This window comes from Ambystoma mexicanum, chromosome 11 (assembly GCF_040938575.1).
Source record: "Ambystoma mexicanum isolate Mex_15411 chromosome 11, UKY_AmexF1_1, whole genome shotgun sequence".
NCBI classification, from domain to species: Eukaryota; Metazoa; Chordata; class Amphibia; order Caudata; family Ambystomatidae; genus Ambystoma; species Ambystoma mexicanum.
Genome location: NC_090934.1, coordinates 353,026,052 through 353,047,726, shown reverse-complemented (window position 1 = coordinate 353,047,726; position 21,675 = coordinate 353,026,052). Strand labels below are relative to the sequence as shown.

Here is a 21,675-nt window from a genome sequence, read left to right as displayed (position 1 = left end):
GTAAACTCTTTGTCCCCTCACCCCCGCTCTCCTTCCTGACAAGTCTCAATGGACCTAGGCAAAACTATCAGAGGACTCCACGAGCAGACACTGAAAGGGTTACTAGTTCTTATTTGGGATTTCTCCATAGGATTCTCATATTGATTTCCAGATTTCAAAGAGCAGACTTAAAAAACGTCACGCTGTTAGTAACAAACGTTTATTAAATGATATTTTTAAACATCAATAATTACATTTGAATCTATAATTACATTTCCACTTCAGCAATTTCCACTGCACAACATTAACAGCAAACGATTGTGTGTGTTGATATGAAGATGTGTCTGATTTTTTAAAGTTTGTTTGTGAAGAGGAAATGGACATGTGGCTGTAGAGAGGGCAAGGATTGCTCAAGACGGTAATTGGGGAATTGAGACTAAAACTCCCCATTTACCTTCTTTACCAGCTCTACTGCACCAAGTTGCTGCCGGGCCTAGGGGACAGTACCAGGTTTCCTTAGCAGGATTGTTATATATTTGCTCTAGAATGTGCACATTCCAGAACAGCTGCTTTATTTTTAATGTGAAAATAGCTGGGATTATGCATTCTTAGTGGAACAACTAACACACTTCTCAGTAGGATTGCTAGGAGGTTTTACAGTAGCACAGAACTTCCACTTGTTGGAATTGTAAGCAGAGGCACCAAGAACCGAATAAACATGTAATCTGTACTACACTTTTACTCTTGTATTTATGTGATACAGACTCGTACGGTGGTCACATGACAAGAGAAGCCAACAGAAGACATGGATAGTATAGTGTCTTTCAATTAATGTTCCCAGGAGTAGATTTGGTTCTCCCCTTTCCTCTTCCCTATCAGGTTGGCCTCCTACTATGTACACAACAGTTTGAATTCCAGGTCTGCCATCTTGGGATCATGCTGAAGCACAAATAGCTGTGTACCTTAGCAAGAGCACTTCCTGCAAGCGCGTTCCTCTGATGGTTGGCTATGACCTGCTTGTGTGTGTTCACTTCGATTGAGTGAGTTGATAAATGAGTGCATCGTCCCTCTTTTATCAAGTCTATGGAAGAGAACCAACTGATAGGGGATGAACAGAGAATGCACTACCTGTCATGATGCCTACCCCCGGGTATCCGGATCGAGTCCATCAGCCCCGGGAGCAGGCATCCAGATACTCATTAAAACCCCAACAGCCCCGGCTGGGGGATGTTTGGATTCATTCCTGGCGCCATAGGCGCCAGGCTCATAGACTTTACTTACCTTATGCAGACCATGCTGCAAATGATTCCAAGCCAACGTGAGGCCTGGATGGGACTATTTTATTACAGGGACTATTTTTCACTCGGGTGTGGTTCTGGGGAACTTCTTACCTGGGACTACTTTGCAGGCTATTTAAACCACGCCCGAACAGCAGCCCATGCTTCGCGTTATTCTGCATCCAGCAGCGTGACGCTCCCCGTGTCTGCAAGTCAGCATCCAGTCTTCTGCCACGCCCGCCTCAAATCCAGAGCTCCTAGACAAAAGGAAAAGAAAGGAGAAGAGGTTAGATCACGGACATTATTTGATTCCTCACCTGATACCGGATCCAGCAAATCTACGACCCTGGAAAGGACATTATTTCAGCACGTGTCGCTTCGCCAGCAGCAGCGCCGCGTTATACTCACCAGTCCACTGCATCTTACGACTCGGCGCTGCCTCCATCATTTTCTTCATCGAAATCCAGCACCTGGGGGGGAAAACAAAAGGAATAACAAGGTGAGCCGAGAAAACCGACAAAGACAATCACTTTGCCACCATAGGCTTACCTGCTTTACCACCTGAGGTATTATTCTTTAATTCGACGCATTTTCCTATGCCGCACCTATAAAGGGAGCGAAAACAGCAAGTTAAACTCATGCAACTTTCTCCAGACAGTGTTTGGTAATACAGACTCTTACCTGAACGCCATCAGCTGCCTCCAGGCAATATTCTTTTGGACCCAGCTGCAACCTAACAAGGGAATGGAACAAGAGTGAACATCGGACATATTGAACTCTTTGAACTTTATAGACACTGGAGTCAATATTCCTCTGGCACTCCTCCAGTACCTTCAACCCAGTGAAGTAACTGGTATCTACGCGCCCCTGCATGCCATGCAGGATGGAGAGCTCATCATTTAAAAACATAAGGGTGAGGTTACCAAAAGGGGATATCGGAGGTGATTAGTGGGGGGAACGAGAACTGTTGGGGGGCCATCACTAAAGTCCACGGGTGGCTAAATCCCTTTCTCCACTTGCAGGAGAATACTTCTACGAGTCCAGCAGACAAGATTAGGCGGGCCAGTCCAGACTCATCTCTTCACTACGCATCACGTTGGTGGAGACTGCAGCTGTCCGGGTCCGATCAATGCCCCTGTGGGAACCAGGTGAGCGTAACACTACCTCCCTATAGTGTTTTCCCTCTTACAGAGGTATGCGCCCTAGCCTGCACCTCTGTTCAGTAGAAGAGTTTCAAGAGAAAATAATGGATTGTCCTTTTACCACCTCTAGGTAGCTCTTCACGAAGCTCGTGATCAACCCCACAGTCTCCCCATCCCCCCAGATGTTCTCCTAATTTTGAGAATTTGCACAACACAGTATACCATTGTTTTACATTACCACTTCCCCCTTCTGAATCTGAGGGCAATCAAGTTATAATTATGATATGATATTTTATTTGTATCACGCTCATACACAAGTGTTTCAGAGTGCAATTTTTGTAATCCATCTATAGTGTTGTTGTAAATTACAATGGTGCTTTTAAGGTTCATGCTACTATTTTCATGGTTTACAATGCTCATCTGCAATTCTCCTTCTATGTGTACCAAAGATATACATGGTGTTTATTACAAATATTTAAGGTGCATCTGAACTCTGCCTGACAATGTTCCACTTGCATATGTGCCATTTTAGAGACAGATACCCCCACTACTGACTTGGTATAGCATGAGTCTCTAGGGCAATACAAAGCTGTTCAAAAGTACTCAGAACATAATTAGGAATATGGTAGTAATAGTAAAAGCACGTTATTTTAAATTCCGCTTGATTTCAAAATACCCTATAATTCTGGGCGGAGAAGACATGGTATGGGATACATTATTCACCGTAATCGTATTTCTGATGCTTGTATCTGCTTAGATTCACATGCTGTGAATAGGCCATCTAGTGGCAGCTGCAGAGTATTACAGTTGTTGTTTTCGAAATCGAAAAGGGACGTCGACAGGTTGTGCCAGTAATACTATCCCTAGTGTGATGTCCAGTGTACTCACTGTCCTTCACGCGTTGATGTCCCTCAGATTATTTTTCTGACATGATATAGCATGAAGTGTAACGTGAGTACAGTTGTATCCAAGCAGATACGTATCAGACAAGCTCAAGCATCCATGCGCCTTCTCTCCGCGCGGAGGAAGGGTGGGCGCATGTGAATCTAAGCAGATACAAGCATCAGAAATACGATTACGGTGAGTAATGTATCCCTTCTGAGGCTTGTGGAATCTGCTTAGATCACATGCTGTGCATATATTAGCGAACAGTATTAGGAGAAGGTAGTGGGATGTGAGAAGTTTCATGGGCGAACAGATGTCTTAGAACCGCTTGTCCCACCTGTGTAACTGTCTTGGGATGAGTGTCAATGCAGTGATGTTGAGTGAAAGTGTGTATTGAGCTCCATGTCGCTGCTTTGCAAATTCTCTCTAGAGGGGCATTTGCCATGAAGGCCAGAGTGGCTCCTGTGCTCCTTGTGGAGTGAGCTCTAGGCGTGAAAGGCAGTGTCTTGATTGATCATGAATAGCACAATTATATACAATCTGACTATCCATCTGGAGATGGCATTCTTGGAAATGCGGTCTCCTTCGCTGCCTGCTGCTATAGAGACAACCAGTTGGTCTGTTTTCCTTAGCGGTCTGGTCTTGTTTAAATAGTGAAGGACCGCCCTCCTCACATCTAGTGTGTGGAGTTTTACCTCAGCTGAGCTGTTGGGTTTCTGAAAGAAAGCCGGTAGCTCAATAGACTGATTTAGTTGGAATTTAGAGATGAACTTGGGGGATAACGTAGGGTGAATACGTAAAACCAGCTTATCCTTGTGTACAACAAAGAAAGGATCCTGCACTGACAATGCTTGTATTTCACAAACTCTTCTTATGGAAGTAATAGCCACTAAGAAGACAGTTTTGTAAGTTAGGTGTTTAAGACTACACTTATGCATTGGCTCGAAAGGAGGTCCCATGAGCTTAGCGAGTATAACATTGAGAACCAATCCTGGTGGTGGATTAGAAATTGGAGGGTGAAGTCTCTTTACCACCTCCATAAATGCCTTGATGACAGGCACCTTCCACCATGAGACCTTATTGTAGGAGGTGGTGTCGGCTGACAAGGCCGCCAGGTGGACCTTTGAAGAGTTGAATTCTAACCCTGAATCTAGCAAGCGGAGCATATAAGTTAGAATGTAGGATGGAGTACATTCTATGGGGTTGATTTGTTTAGACTGGCACCAAATTACAAATCTCCCCCACTTGTCGAAGTAACAGTGCCTATTGTTAGGTTTTTTCTTGCTTCTTTCAAGTTATCCACACACCTCTGTGTTAGGTTAAGATGTCCGAACTCTATGACTTCAGGAGCCATGCTGCCAAGTTCACTGAGTGGGGTTGAGGGTGCACTGTTAGTCCCCCGTGCTGGGTGAGTAGATTGGTCAGGCACGGGAGTTTGATGGGATCGCACATCTCCAGTTTGCGCAGATGTGGATACCAAGGTTGTCTTGCCCACATAGGAGTAACTAGGATGAGTGTCATCTGTTCCTTGTGGATCTTGTTCACCACCTTCTTCATGAGAGGTGTTGGGGGAAAAGCATAAGCAAATTTCCCTGACCAGTTCATCCATAGGTTGTTCCCCTTGGAGCCTGGCTGGGGAAATCTGGATGCGAAGTCTGGGCATGTACTGTTTTAGCTTGTAGCGAACAAGTCTTTTGTGGGGTAACCCCATTGAGAGAAGAGTTGCTCTATGACCCCTGTGTGTAGTCGCCATTCGTGTACCTCTGGTAAGGGATCTCTGCTCAGTGAGTCTGCCAGAGAGTTGAGTTCCCCTGGAAAGTGCTGTGACGATAGGAATATCTTCCACTTGAGTGCCCATTTCCAAATTTGATGCGCAAGCCTGGACAGATTTGGAGAATGTACGCCCCCCTGTTTGTTGATGTAAAACAATGCTGTAGTGCTGTCTGTCAGGACTTGCACAGATTGGTTCGCTAGGTGAAACTCGAATGCCCGAAGGGCTTTGAATACTGTCAGTAGTTCCAGCAAATTGATTTGGTTCTGAGCTGCCGCCTGAGACCACAGACCCTGAGCTGTGTGGTGAAGGTAATGAGCCCACCATCCAGCGAGTGAGGCATCTGTCGTGACAATCGCTTGTACTTCGGGATCGTGGAAGGGTTTCGCCTTCATCAGATTTTCTCTTGTCCACCAGTGAAGATTTTGTACTAGTGTTGGCGAAATGACCACTAGATCAAGAACACTGTTTCACCAACCACTCCTGCATGGGCCGCATGCGCAGGCGCACATGTGGTACTAGGTAAATGCAAGATGCCATCATGCCTAGCAAAGGCAAAGCTTTGCGCACCCTTATCTGACAGCTGGCCTGATAATGTGGTATTTGCAGTAACATGTTTTGGACTCTTTCCTCTGATGGAAAGACCAACCCCTCTTCTGTGTTCAAGACAGCTCCTAAGAACGGTTTGGTTGTGCTTGGCACTAGGCTTGATTTTTTTCTTGTTGATGGAGAAGCCCAATTGAAAGGAGAAGGTTGATAATTCTTTGAATGTTTTTCGTGCAAATCAGGGGTGCTCCCCAGGAATCAGCCAGTCGTCCAGGTAAGGGTACACTGTGATTGCCTCCCTGCGCAGGTGTGCTGCCACCACTGCCAGTACCTTTGTGAATACCCTTGGAGCAGAGGCTATTCCGAAAGGCAGCACTTTGAATTGGTAGTGCTGGTTCGCTATTTTGAAAAGCTAGAATCTTCTGTGCGCCAAGAACATTGAAATATGAAAATAGGCATCTTTCATATCCAGTGTTGCCATGTAATCCCCCTTTTTTAGTAGAGGGATTACCTCCTGTAGCGTAGTCATGCAGACGTTTTGTGGCTTGACATTTGTTTGCAGACCGCAAATCTAATACTGGGTTCATTGTTAGATCTTTCTTTGGCACAAGGAAGTAAGTTGAATAAATACCCTTGTTTGCCTGGTTGGCCGGGACGATTTCTATGGCGTCCTTTTGGAGCAGCGTGACAATTTCCTCGAGGAGGATGCGTTGGTCTTCTTTGGAGTGGGTTTTTTGGCATGGGGGTGATCCAGGAGTTGCTCGAGAAGCTCTATACAATATCCACCCGCTAAGGTGGACAGCACCCATCTGTCAGAGGTGATTCCCTCCCATGCTTGGGTGAAGTTGGAAATGCGCCCTCCGACTGGAGAGTCACGGGATGTCACTGCTTCTGAGGTAGGGGTACCACCTCTGGAGGAGGAACCCCTTCCCCAACCGCGTGATCTGCACGGTCCTCTCTGGTAATTCTGAGAGGCTTGGCCTTGATTTTTCCCCCAGGAACTCTGGGAAAATTGTCCTTGTGTGCAACGAAAATTGCTGTTTGCCCTTTGGCCAGGAGGTTTATTGGTCAATTGGCCCAATGATTTCAATGTATCATATTCTTCCTTGGCTGTCTTCAAGGTGTCCTCGACGGCCTTGCTAAAGAATACATTGGGCTCGACGGACATTGTCCGTGGCATCAAGACCGCTTTTCAGCAGGCAGCTTGACATTGCCCTCCCTTCTGCAGCCACCAGTGCTAATTGAGTCTTGAGGTGTTCCGGGGCTGACGAGAGTAACGCTGAGACTTCGTCCCATTTATGGCAGTTATAATTAGCTAATAAGGTAGAGTTATTAGCAATCCTGGTATGGAATGCAGCCCATTGTTTAAAGCCTCTTGTTTTCTTTGTCTGGGGGAGCCTCAGAGGAGGCCTGCTCTTTTTCTTGTTGTAGTAACAACTAGCGAGTCAGGCCTTAGCTACCCCCCCAATGTATAGCGGGTCTGATGGTGCAGGTCTGAAAAGTTTTTCTATGCGTGGGTTCACTGCCCTCAACTGATTGGGTGTATCCAGCAAGGATTGCACCTTTCGCTGGACAGACTTTAGTAGTAGAATAAACAGAGTAACAGCTTTTTTATCTCACAAGATTTCGTAAACTAAATCCTTGTCCTGTGGAGCCTCTTGGGTAGATATTATTTGGAAATGATCAGCCGCTTTGATAAGTAACCCGTTCAGAAGAGGTTGATTATCTATGGGTGAATCTACAATAGGGGGGTCTTGATCAACTGGTGAGTCTATGATGTACATGTCTGTATCTGGGTCACCCTCATCCTCCTCATTATCCCTATAATAAGGGTCTGCAGCTTCTTGGTCATAGAGGTCTTCATGATCAGTGTCCGGGTCATATAGGTCAATTATAGTTGGATCTTGCACTGGCTCACCGGGGCGAGACCTTTTAGCAGGGGATTCAACGGGGTTCTGCGAAGCAGAGGCCGCTGTTGTAAGAGGGGTGGAGTGAAAGCTAGTGAAGTAGGGTCTTTCTCATAAAAATTTGCCATGAAAGACATTCTTCTCATGACCCTATCTATATCTTCAGCGGACCATTGGGCAGAACTAGCAATGACCATAGGTTTAGGTGGGAGGCCTAAATCTTCTGTAGTTGGTGGGATTATATTAGAAGGCGTAGCCTTTGTCTTTAAGGCTGAAGACGGAATGCTGTGTCTGAGGTTCCTTACTCTTCTGAGGGAACCTATCCTTCTGTGTTTTATCCCTATGAGGGCTCTTAGAGGTGCTCATTTTAGACTCCATTGACTTTACAAGGCCTTCCAGTACATGCTTCTTAACCAGCTGAGCTAGTCCGGCCTGTATAGGCTTTTTTACTGCTCGGCTATGGTCAGATCCGAAGTCTTGTCAGCTGACTCACGATCTTCGGGAATATTTGTGTCCGTGACGTCTGTTCTGCCTTTCGACAGTCAGGGCCTGTCATCTGGTGATCTCGATCTGGAGTGCCCAGAGGACAGCAATTCAACGGACCTCTCCCTAGACTTCACACGTTGCCGTTTGCTCGACCCGTGTGTTGAGTCTCAGTGGTGGGTTGTGTGTTTGGTGTGGGGGGGGGGATTGTGAGAGCACTTTCGCCGCCAGGGGTTGTCCCCATAACATGGCCGCCAGCCTGTCTTTTGGGGTCGGGAGCCAGCGCCTGGGAAACCGGAGTAACCCCGTCGCCTTCGCTGTCGGATACCGCAGCGTTACTACCGTCGCTGAATGCACCCTCCTCCTCCATGGCCTCGAATTGCCTGGCGTGATGGGCCCGGCGTTTAGTTAAGCGGTCCTTCAATGTCTTGGGTTTGAAGAGTCTACACGCTCAACAGGAACCCTTGACGTGGTCCTTAGGGAGACACAGGTTACACAGAAGGTTTTTGTCGACCCACGGGAATTATTTTGTTGCACTTAGGGCACAATTTAAAGGGGTCCTTTCCATAATGAAAAGACGTGGCAGTAGGCAAATGTAGTGCACGAAAAGGGGTATATACATTCTAATATGTCCTCCCCCCTCTCTCCCTACTGTGTGGGCCGCAGCCCGAACAGGCCTGCCAAGGCCAGAACGGATCTGTCGACAGGAGTTTTCAACAGTCATTTGTTTTCTCCACCACCGTCGGATGTACTCGATAGCCGGTGGATATAAAGGATAGTAAGAAAAACTATTGTTAATTGTATAATAATAAATGACGATAAGCCAAAAGGGAACTCCGCAAAATAGCGTCTGTTTATGATAGCAGAAAAAAACAATCTGACGGACCTCGACACGTGAAGGACCATGGGTACAGTGGACGTCACACTAGGGATAGTATTACTGGCACGCCCTGTCGACGTCCCTTTTCGAGTTTTCGAAAACAATAACTGTAATACTCTGCAGCTTCCACTAGATGTCGGCCTATGACCTGCATGTGATCTAAGCAGATTCCACAAGCCTCAGAAATATATATTTTTTAATACTTTATTTTTATTTTAGCACTCAACAACGTGAAAGGAAGAAGAGAAGAAAAAAGAAACAAACATACATACATGAGTCCGATTTCTACCCTGCCTAAATGAACACATTCGCGTCACATGGTACATTGATTTTATCATCTGTCCCTTCTGCATTATTAGTCTGCTATTGTCAACAAGTATTGGATGTACAGGTTCCAGACCTCCGGCGGTCTAGAATATAATGGTAAAGTCTGGATAAAGGCAGTCTCCACATCATGAAAGTATGCAACATCCTGAAACTATCCCTGTACAAAGGGGGTGGTGGCCCCTCCCCCAAGCCATGGCCACCCTTGTTTACTTACCTAAAGGACCAGTGATTTAGTACAGGTAACCCCTATATTTTTGGAACACCCTCTTACGAGCCACCACAATCATAGGCCTGTCAAGCGTCTCATCCCCAGTCTCAGAGCCATGGTACATCCCAATAGAGCCAAAATAGGATCCGGTTCCAGTGGTTCCCCTATGATCAATGAGATTTTGGTCAGTACCTCCACCCAGAATTTGGAGACCTGCGGACACTCCATTGCCAAATGAGGATATTCCGCCAGGGCAGAGTCACACCCAGCACAGGTAGCTGGAGTGGTTGGGAAATGTATATGGAGCCTGGTCAGAGTGTGATAGATCTGGTGTAGGCAGTTAAAATGTATTAGCTTGAGTCTGGAGTTTTATGATACTTTTTGAGTTTGTTTTAGCGCATATTCCCAGTCTTCTTCTGCTATAGCTTTCCATAGGGCTACCTCCCATCGTCTTCTCAGGGCCTCACCCTCCCACTGCGCATCTGACATAATGCTGCTATAGATCCATGAGACCAGGCGTCCCTCTCCCCGAGACTGGATCATCCCCTGCAGGAACGACCTCTCGGGGGGGTTGTATGGAAGCAAGGTAATCAGCGCCTTCAGTGCGTGTCTTCTGCAAAAATAGAGCAAGACATCTAGCACCGAGTCCCTGCCGCACTCCCTTGCCTGTTGAATCGAGAGAAACACACCCACAACAAACAAATCCCCAAGGGCTACAATACTAAGTTTGTATTGGTCTCACGCAGCGTAGGGGCAAGCGTCCCCATTTCTAGCGATTCCTCATATACTCGCAGCAGTACTGGAGCTAGAGTGGGGGCAAATGCCTTATACAACTCTCCGGGTAACCCATCGGGCCTTGGCGATTTTGATCCTGGGATTACCTTGATTACCATAAGTATTTCTTCCAGTGATATCTCCTGATTAAGTGGCTCGCAGAATTGTGACTCCACCCAGTACAGTTCCACCTATCCGTGCAGCACTGCTCTCCGGCGCCTCTCCCAGCTGTTCTCAATCACTACTCGCTGGGGGTGGGGGGAGGGTGCTGCTTCGTTTTCCTTCCAGGGGTAAAGGGCGGGCCCTCGCTGCAGTATTCCCTCTTCGAGTACTCCGGCAGCTGCAGTCCGCGTCGTTTGCCTCGGGGTCGGGCCCCAAGCTGCCTCCACTCCTAGGCTGGGCGTATAGTCCTCCGGCTCTTCCTCCCTGCTGCTTTTGGCTTCGCTCCGCCCAGAGGGGCTGTACGTTATTGTTCTTTTAGCCGGAGACACCGGTCCTGGGGCACCCAACGCAGTCTGCTAGCTCCCTCGTCCGACCGCAGCATGGGCACAGCGGGGTCCACTGGCGCCCCGGATTTCAAAGTATAAGAGGGGTCTCAAGCAGCTCTTCGTATGTACCAAGCTGATGGTTGAGGCTGCCTCAGAAGCAGCTCTTTACAGGATTATTAGGAGCCCTCGTGCGGAGCGTCCACCATCTTGGTCGGGCTCTCCAGCACCACCCCCATGACATGGTATATTTACCACATGTGTCAGAAAGATAACTAGATATTTACCCTAGGAGATACTCTATATGTAGCGCATGCATGAGGGATCCCATGCAATTCCAACACTTAATTGGGTAGTAGTTTAAAGATAGGACTTCACGTTGTACAGTTCTCCTCAATCATCTTTACATTTTCACCTTTCTTATGGCTTCTTTTTGTCTATTATTTTCTCTTTATTCTGTCCTGTTGTTGCAATCGTCAATATATCATTTAATGTACCATTACATTAATTATGGCCAGTGCTTTGGTGCTTTAGAATGCTAATAAACACAATATAATGCCATTGAAACAATGCTCTGTGCAGTACTTTCCACGTATCTTATTCTGTGCAATTTTAACCTGCAATTTGGTGTGATTTAAAAAATAGAGGGTACAGTCTTAAAAATATGGATTGCCTTTCCTGTTACCACCTTGATGAAGCCCCAAGTGTTTAATTGATTCAAAGGACTTCTCAACCCACAAACACACTCTTGCAGTCTGCCAAGACAATGGACCATTATTGTATTGGGGGGGGGGAACGGGGAACGCAGGATCACAATTATGCAGGACTTCTTCCATTAAACATTCATTTTTTGACCCAAGCAGAAAGTGCTCAACATCCGTTATGGTTTCATAATGACATCCAAGTGGAAGATCAATGCCCAAGTCACTTCTCACACCTTTCCAAATCCAACATCTCTCAATGGTTCCTTTTTCATTGCTCATCCCAATATCTTTCATCCTCAGTTTTGCGCACACCAGGAAGTGTACTGCCATAGTTTACACCTGTCCCATCACATGTATTACACTCAACTAGTTATACATTACATTAATCATACGTTGCACAAGACAATGACAAATAAAGTCTCCAAATCTATTAATGGAGACATTCTTTGACACCTCAGACCGAGCGATACGTTGCTAACCTTAAAATACCTTCACTTAATGCAAAAGGATTAAATCATCCCATCAAATGCAAACAACTCCTTGATTACTGTTCAAGATTCCATGGCGATATCATCTTCCTACAGGAGACAAACATTGGTGTAAAAGAAGTACAGAAATAGTGAGAGGCACTCCAACTTTAGTCCGAAACGTAATGGTGTTATTCTAATTGGAAAGAAGGCAAATACTGAAACACTTTCATGGGAAGCGGACACTCATGGCCAATGGATCTTGCCCTGCCACACCCTCAATTCAGACACCATATAAGTTATGAATATCTGTGCATCAAGTTAGGACTTTCCAGGGTTCAGGGAAACATTTAAAATGATTGCTTTAAATCCCTGATAATTCTAAAGTTATTGTGGGAGGAGAGTTTATTCTACCCCTAGGGCCCTTATTAGGCAGACAATCCAGCACTAGGCATAGGAGCCCCAATTTTCATAAAACATACATCTGTGTGGTTGATGTGTGAAGATGTCACGACTCGCTCCCTTCGCTCCCGTTCCCGCCACTTGGGGGCATGTTTTGGGGTTTATTCCCTACTGGACATTTCCTCCGAACCTAATGCTACAGTGCTGTGATGAATTGGGAGCGCTAAAACCTTATTTTCCAAGTTACTTCCCTTCCGGATCCATTCCAGGTTTTTGGCAGCCAGCATGCTACTTTAATCAAATGACTATGCTTCCCAGAATGCCTGGCTCACTGCTTCACCTCCTCCCTTGCAGGACAAGGTTGGGTGGAGGATAGGCAACACCTGTGGCTGCAGGTGCAGCAGGCGGCACACCTGATGGGTGTGCTCGTTAAGCAGCTTTAAAAACCTCAGTTTGCTTCAGTCCAGCGCTGGTCATCGTTGCAGTGTTCCTGTTGTGACTAGTCCCTTGTTCCTTGTTCCTAGCTTTTGTGCCTAGTTCCTAGTTCCTGTTTCTTGTTCCTCTGCCCTGGATTTCAGATTCATGTGCTTAATTGATTTCTGCTTTCTGGATTTCCCTTTCTGTCTTCCTCTGTCTGCAGGCAGCCTTTCTCTGTGCTTTATCCTTTGATGCAGCCCAATTTGCCTGTGTTTTCTGTTTCTTTGATACTGTCCTTTGCTACTAAAAAACTTGATGCATTAGTCTTTCCTTTTTTAGATTTAGTTTCCTGCCTTTTCTCCTTGGATGGGTGGGTAAGGTTTCTTCTTGTGATATCATTTTCCCTGCTCCTGATCCTTACTTCCTATTGGGATCGATGCCATGTTTTCCATTTCACTTCTGCATTTATTTCCAATTTGATTATTTAGGTGTGGGGTGCTGTTGTAACTAGTCCCTGTGTGAATGCCTTTTGTTTTCCTCACTATTTCTTTAATCACAATTCCTACTTGCTCCTTGACTTAGGTCTTAGGTATTTAGTTATCCACCACCCATTGCTGTTATAGCCTTCTGGGTCCATGTTTGATCAACTGGGTTCGTGGGTTTACTGACATTCAAGTGGTCTTTCCGGTTCTCGTGAGTACTGTTTCTAAGTTCCTTATTCAGTATCATCCAGAGTGTCAGCACACAGATCCTGTCCTTGCTTGCCCTCTACGTGGGCTTAGCGCTGTCAGTATCTGTAATAGCATAGTGGGTAAGGAGTTTGCCGACTTTCCTTTCAGTCATAAGGAGGTTCTAAGTGCTTACCCCACATCCCTTTTCATATATAGGTATTTTTGTTTCACTCTATCTGCACTCCTGGGTTTTAGTATATATGAGTCGTGGTTCTTGTGTGCACGTTGTTTGATTCAAGGTTATTCACTGTGCGATTTTGTGCACATTTCCCTTGCCATATTCGCTGCCTTTGTACTCACCTGATTAATCCTGACAGAAGATCCTACTTTCCAACTGGACAAGAACTCTCCTTTCTCTCATTAATCATATTCTAGAATAGACTTCCTTTTCATAAATGTTTCCTCTGTCAATTCAAAGACCCTATGATTCAACCAATTTGCATTTCTTTTTTTAAAAACTTTTATTTTATTGGCAGATAACAGGCAGTTATACACAGTAAGCACCAAAGGATCGGCACAGAAATACATAGTACAGCACATTCTTTGGAAATCGTGAGTGATTACTTTATAAAACGGGGTACAAAACAGAAATATGCATTTTTTTCATGAGGATGGGGACATGGCTGTGGTTGAGTCTTCATCTCTCTCTTTATTAAGGTAACTGCAGAAGGCAGTCCAAATATTCTTAGGGCGAGCTTGCACATGGAGTGAGGCAATGTATTCTTCCTCGCACGTTTGTGTCCAGGTGAGGGCGCAGAGACACATCTTGAAGGTAGGCGGGGAGGGGCGTTTCCAACACTGTAATGTACATTTCTTGGCCACCATACTCCCCCCACATTCAAGAATGTAGCTATTTTCTTAAATTCATCCCCTCCGCAGATACCAAACAGAGCCATTGGGTCCGGGTCAATTGCCATGTCCCCCCAGAATCCATTCAGCACGGGGCATGACCAGAACATGTGTGCGTGATCCGCGTTCTCGGCCTGGCATCTCGGACGGACCTGCACCCAGTCACGGAAAAATCTGGTCAATCTGTGTGGGGTGTAGTACACTCTATTCAATAGTTTGTACTGCATGCAGCGATATCTGGGATCAAGGGAAACCCTACATGTGTGAGAGCACATCCTTTACCATATGCCATCTGTGATATCCAAATCTAGGTCATTGGCCCATGCCCTCCGGGTAGTGAGAGCCCCCTCGGGGAGCTTTGTTAGCAGGAGTGTATACAGGGAAGAGACAATTCCCCTGTTATCGCTGGAGTTGGCGATGTATTGCAGCTCAGGGGTTTCCGGGGGTTCCTCTGCAAATGAAGACCACATACCACAGACTGCAGCGCGGAACCTATAATACTGCAACATTTCCATAGCCCAGCTCGTATGGCCAGGGCGCCACGTCCGTGGGGTAATAAATTGCCCATCCGGGAAGAGGTGTGTCAGAGCATGGTACCCCAGGCTTGACCAGTGTTGAGAGAGGAGTTTGTCGTGGGTGGGCACCAGCCCAGGGAAGCACCATATGGGGAGCCATTTATAGTACGGGCGATGAGTGGATGTATGGTCTAGGAGGCTTCGCTACGCTGTTAGGGTGGATGCGATGGGATCGGCTAGGGTGCTAGTGGTATATTTATGCTGAAGGATTAAAGTCATGGGGCCTCATTACGACCCAGGCGGTAAGGGGTTAACGGCACCGTAAAAGGTGGCTGCGCCGTTAACCACTTACCGCCTAATTACGAGGTCCCTTTGCGGGTCCCTACCTTAACGGCTGTTTTTTACCAGCCGTTAAGGATTGGACCCGCAAAGGGACCTTGGAGGTATTTACGGTACCACAATTTGTGGTACCGTAACTACCGCCTTCCCCATTTCCATTGAGCCCTATGGGGGAAAAAATGGGAATGGGGAAGGGCCAATGGTGAATAGGGAATTACCGCCCCGCCAACCTTGGAATGGGGCGGTAATTCCACCATGGCGGAATCGGTAAAATACCAGCGCCAACCATGGCGCTACTAGCGCCATGGTTACTACCTGGGTCGTAATGACCCCCATGGTGTTGACTCCAGTTGTGGCCAGTTGTTCCAACTTGACATGGGGGGGAGCAGTGAGGTGCCTATACCAGTATGTGGCAAATTGGGCTTGGGCCGCTATCCAATATAGGGTCAGGTCATATGTTGCCATTTCTTCTGGACCACTCCGGCATGCCACAGGAATTGAGAGCTCATCTTGTGTAATTTAGCAAAGTATTTCTGCCCTGGCCAGACTGGTACATTTCCAAAAATGTAAAAGAGCTTGGGGACCAGGGCCATCTTGATCAGTGAGAGCCTGCCAGCCAAAGAGAGCGGGAGGGCACGCCATTTGGTAATTTTAGACTCTAAGTATTTCGCACCAGCGATATAGTTATCAGTGATTAAAGCGGATCTGGATAGTGTTACCTGGACCCCCACGTATCGAATACCATTAGGCTACCACCGGAGAGGGTCGGTTGAAGGGTTGTGGTGGTGAGGGAAGGGGATATCTTGGACTTCGTGTAGTTGATAGTGAAGCCAGAGAACGTGCCCACTTTGATGTCTCGCAATATGGGGTCCAGCTGTGTGGAGGTGTTTCTGACATACAAAAGAATGTTGTCCGCATATAGCAATATTATTTCAGGAGGATCAGCCAGGCATGTGCCCCTCTGGGAGTGTCGTGCCCTGATATAGTCTGCCATTGAAGTGGATGGGATAGAAGGGGCAGCCCTGACGTGTGCCTCTCCTTAACTCAAATGCTTGTGAAGCCAAGGAGTTGACCAAGACTCTAGCGGTGGGGCAGGTGTATAGTATCTTAATATAGTGGATCAGCTTTGGATCGATCCCCCTTTTCTCCAGGACTGCCAACATATATTGCCAAGAGACCATATCAAAGGCCTTTTGTGCATCCAGTGTGACCGCAACTTCCTCCACACCCTAATCTATTCTCGAGAGGACATTGAAGAGTCTCCTAATGTTAAGCGCAGTCGATCGCCCAGGCACGAAACAGTTTTGGTCATCATGGACCAGGTATGGCATGATAGGGAGAAACCTGTTGGCTAGGGTCTTGACAAGTATCTTGGTGTCTAGATTCATAAGCGAAAGGGGTCTATAGGACCCGCATTCTTCACTGGCTTGCCGGGCTTGAGGAGAACTGTTATAGTTGCTTCACGCATTGATGGGGGGAGAGTGGACTCGTGGAGCGCCTCGGACCAGACCTCCAACAGTCTCGTTGCTAAGATGGCGATGTGTTCCTGATAGAACTCTGCAGTGAGTCCATCGGGGCCCGGGGCTTTGCCGCGGGGAAGATCAGTGATGGATTTGACTATTTTGTCAAGTGTTATAGGGGCGTCCAGTTGTTCACGAGTGGATTGGGATACAAGTGTCATAGGGATTTGATCAAGCAGGTCCAGCACATCTTGTGTGTCATGTTCCAGTCGTGGAGTGCATAGATCGGCGCAGAATTCTGAGAATATCGAAAGTATTTGCTGATCCGACCAATGTGGAACCCCATGCTTGTCCTTAATACATTCTATATAGTTTCTACCCCCTTCTGTCCAGATTAGTCTGGCCAAAGTTCTCCCGGGCCACACCCCCTCTCCATACTTCCTTGCCACAACAGGTCGCGCCAGGTACTTGATTTCTCGCATGGCATGAGATTCAAACATTTCCAGTTCCGTTCTGATTTGAGCTAATTTAGCACGAGGCACGTCTGCCGCGCATTCAAGCTCGAGCACTTTGAGTCTCGCCTCAGAGCGCTGTAAGTCATTCCTAATGGTTTTTAGGATGCCCGCTTCCCGTGAGATGGCCATGCCTCTGATATAAACTTTAAAGGCCTCCCATCGGAGCCCAGCAGTGGTGCCCTGCTGTGGGTTGCAATCAAAAAAGGTCTGGATGTCAGAGAGGATCTCAGCTTTAAACACTACGTCCAGTAGTGCTTCAGATTTGAAACGGCAGGCATTACGAGGGGGCAAGAGGGGTGCGAGCTCTAAGCTTAGCGTCACAGGTGCATGATCGGATAGGGTGCGGGATAATATACAAGTATCTGTGACCTTACCAATTAGGTCGCCTGTAGTCATAAACAGGTCTATTCTAGATGAACTATCATTGACCGAGGAATAGAAGGTATATTCCTGTGACTGGGGGTGGAGAGTCCTCCAGGCGTCCCGCAGCCCGAGGGATGTCATGTGTGTCTGTAGCCGCCTAGCTGACCAGGCAAGGGCCCTGGGTGGCGTGCACGTCGTGTCTAGTTTATTATCGAGTATAAAATTCATGTCCCCCCCACACTATAGGGACCCCTATGTATCCCATCAGTATGGCGGCTACTGCATCATAGTATTCAGGGGTGTCGACATTAGGGCCATAAGTATTAACCAGCAGACATTCCCGACCTGCCCCACCCTCGCTGCACAACCACAATCGGCAGTGTGATCACTCCACCCTCCCTTCCAGAGGTGAGCCGTCCCCAACATGGCTCAGCTCCAGCGGCAGCCCAACAGGGGCTGGCGCGCAGCAAAAACACAATAATGAACAGTGCAGTCGCAGTAGGGTGCGCCGTTGCCGTGTGGCCAACTTTTATGGGAACCGGGGGGTTCCAGAACTTTTCTTACGGCATTTGTGGCTATCGGGTATCTCCCTTCCCCACGCAGATTAGGAGCCAGATGACCACATTGCTGGATGATGGGAATGAGGAAGTTTAGACATAAAGTAGTGACTGTGGTCCAGAATGTCTGGATGAGGTTGGGGGTTCCACGTATAACATACATTGTGGGCTTTTAACCTGGCGGAGATGCTATAGGCTTTCTGTGTGGGGACATCCAGAACGGGCATCTAGGTTTTGATCAGTGATGTAAGCAAACGGGTTGTATCTCGGTTACTAGGTAGATATGGGACGCAGTGAGCATGGGCCGGAGATTGCGGCTACCACTGTGAACCAAGCGTCCCTATGAGCTCAGTCATCCTCCATTAGGTCATCAGCAGGAGCTTGTAAAGGAATATGCGCCTCAATGTACTTCACCGCTTCAGGAATCTGAAAAAGGTACAGACAAAATTAAAATGGCCCTCCATAAATATTTCATAGAAAATTATAAAAACAATATTCCTATCAAACTCTAGTAGGCCATGAAGCCCTGTATCAGGGTTAATAAATTAGTATTAGCACATGGAAATTGTTATTGGCCTCCTTCCAGCCAATCAAAACGTTTAGAGTACAGTCAATAACTACTAGTATCGACTGCATTCTGAACAGTTTGTCTTTAGAAGCAGACAGGGAAGCGACAATGCAATTTCCAGGCAAGATTATGTTTCAGCAACACAATTACACGCTTGGGAGTATATTTTTTTGCTGCAACCTGACGAAAGAGAAAGCTAAAACATTGGAAAATGCGTGCACGTTCTTATAGAGAAACTGTTTACTTTTACACAACACCTAATGCAAGTTCATGTTAAACATGTCCCAGTTCAACAATGTTGCATTTGAAATGCTTAACTTATGAAGACAACCATGTTATTTAAATACTACAAAATAAAGCCACATTTAATTCACCAACTCAGTTTGTCTATTTACTTTACTCACTCTTAATGCACTATTTTTTTACTTTACCACAACAACTCCAAAACATGTACTGCTACTACCATGTGCTACTAGCCTTATTGACCTTGGAGGGGTCCTTATCGGTTGGGACAATGACCCATCCACAACATATGACCCCCAACTTAACTTGATGGTGGGTAATTATCCTGCAATAATGAGGCCTCCCTTGATCTATAACGTGATATTTTTTCCTTTAAGAATCAACTGATGAGACAGCAAGAATGAAAAAGCTCATCAAGGAACTGGAATACAAATGTATTTCTAACAAGAACAGCCCCCTTTTCACAAAACTTAAAACCTCAAAATACAAATGCAATTCACTCTTATATAAATGACCCATTCTCTGTGTACAAATCAAAGAGGCTAAGTCGATCTGTATCTTTCTCAAAAGAAATCATGATTCCACATCACCTCCGCCAGAACGATCTTTGGGAGAAATAGTCACCAAAAACCAAGATATCCTTAAAATAATCTTTATTGAAACTCTTACCAAGTGTTTCGAAGAAATAAACTCCTTTCTCAAAAACATTAAGCTCCCAAAAATAAACAAAGGTGAATACAAGACCTTTAACATCACCTATCAAAACTTAATACCTTTGCCCATCAAGTCTCTCAGATTAGGGAAAGCACCTGGCCAGGACATCCCTAAACCATAGGAAGACCCAAACTTTCAACTAGTTATAGACACATTTCACTGTTATTTAGATTGTAAACTGTAAACCAAGCTTCTTCTAAGGAGACTGAACCAAATCATCCCTTGTATCATTCATGCCACATAATCTTTGGTTTTGTTAAAAGCCGACTATTGACTGAAAAAAACAAGATTCATCACGTGTAATCCTTAATGCAAAAATGGCGACATACACTTCGTGGCCTTGGACACCAAAAACGCATTCGATGTTTTACGCCCCTTTTTTAAGGCAGTGATGGCAAAATTCTGCCATCACGGCCTTATACTCGCACACCCAACCAAGCATTAAAAGGAGCTAATGGTGGTTTTTCAACATATTTCCGCTAAGAACAGGGCCACGCCAAAACTGCCCTTTAAGTCCCCTCTTGTTCTTAATGGCCGCATAACCTCTCCTGATCTATATACGAACAGATAAGCTGCTCAAAGGGATCAAAAAGGGTAACTCTTTTCAAAACTGCAGCATATACTGATGATATTCTTTTATTTATGTGACATTGAAACCACAATCCCAAGACTCTTTGAAATAATAAAGGACTACTCATAGGTCTCAGGGTACATCCTGAACACAACAAAATCCAAAGTCAAGGCATTAGACATCCATTGCTCAAATGATATGATTAGCAAAACTGGCTTACATTGTAAAAATCTGAAATTGATGAAATAGTAAAAGCCAATGTAAAAACGACTATAAAGAAAATCATAAATATCGCCCAGTATGGTTCAGCAAAATGTTTATCATTGTTGGGAATGGGGGTGACGCAATTAAAATTATCATTAAACCCATCATAAATTACACACAGAGTATGATTGCAGTAATATTGCTTGATTCCTTTAAAAAAATGGCCAATCTAATAGACACATTTGTTTGGGCAAATAAAGCAAGAATAGCTCTACTGATCACATTTTGCAGAGAAATCAACACCAGGGGCTTTATAAGATACCATATCGCCTTTCCTGCGGTACATAGTATCAAATGATTCACACAATTAGTAGGTGAATGTATGCCACTCGGCTCCGGGCCAAAAAAGAACTTCTCTACCCCTCTCCTTTTCTGGGTCCTCTATCGGATTTAACCAAGAGAGCCCATAAAACCAATCAAATACTTTGCAGTGCGACACGCGCATTAAGACTATGGTGAAAATGATATCCCTGTCCTACCCAAACCTGTTACACCTCATTATGCAGAAACAATAACATTAAAATAAATGATAGTTACTTTAGCCCACATGGGCCTCCAAAGGGATATCACTGGCCATTAGGATGGCAGCCCCGCCCCCAACCCCGAGCCCCCCAACTCTCCCTTTCACAACTCAAAACTAAGTTTAGCTTGCCTGATATAGAGTTCAGCCACTTTAAAAAAATGAAAACCTGCTATCTCAACAGCAAACATTGTCAGCTCTGCTCCATGCCTATTCCCCTGGATGGAAACTATCTCTATACATTTTCGAGGTCTTGTGTTCACCTATAAAGTACTGAATAAGAAGAACAATACATTTAGCAGAACATTGCTTTCCAAAAGGGAGTCAGAACTCCCCACATTTAACCAACACATACATAAAGATTCGCAATACCAACCTATCATGGAGTCTCCATTCTTAATATCGATTCCTTACCATGATGAGAACTGCCTAACCCCTTTTGAAAGTGTGCCAGGTTATTATGCAAGTCTATGCAAAAAGGATGAGCATACTCGTTGTTGGCATTTAAGGGGTTAAGGCTAGTATTCTTCAAACCAACACTTGCTGGCATTGCAAAACAGAAACTGGTACTCTCACTTACATGCTGTATAATTGTCCTCATATCAAGCCTTTTTGGACTTTTTCATAGATTCACATGCTTGAATATTGTCGTCAGACTGAGAATCCTCAGTGATTTAAATATTTAAAAAATTAAATATATATACATTATTTCCATAGAAATACAATGTAGATTGCCCCTTATGGCCTATGAGACATTCACTTGTGTAGTCCCTCCACCTCACTTTGGTCCTTATGGCCCTAACCAATGAGGT

General features: G+C 45.7%; 1 protein-coding gene across 1 annotated transcript in view; it reads right to left on the bottom strand.

Annotated features, from left to right (window-relative positions):
* SMPDL3B (sphingomyelin phosphodiesterase acid like 3B) overlaps positions 1 to 21,675 on the bottom strand; it is a 532,892-nt gene that overhangs the window by 252,803 nt on the left and 258,414 nt on the right. The window lies entirely within an intron of this gene.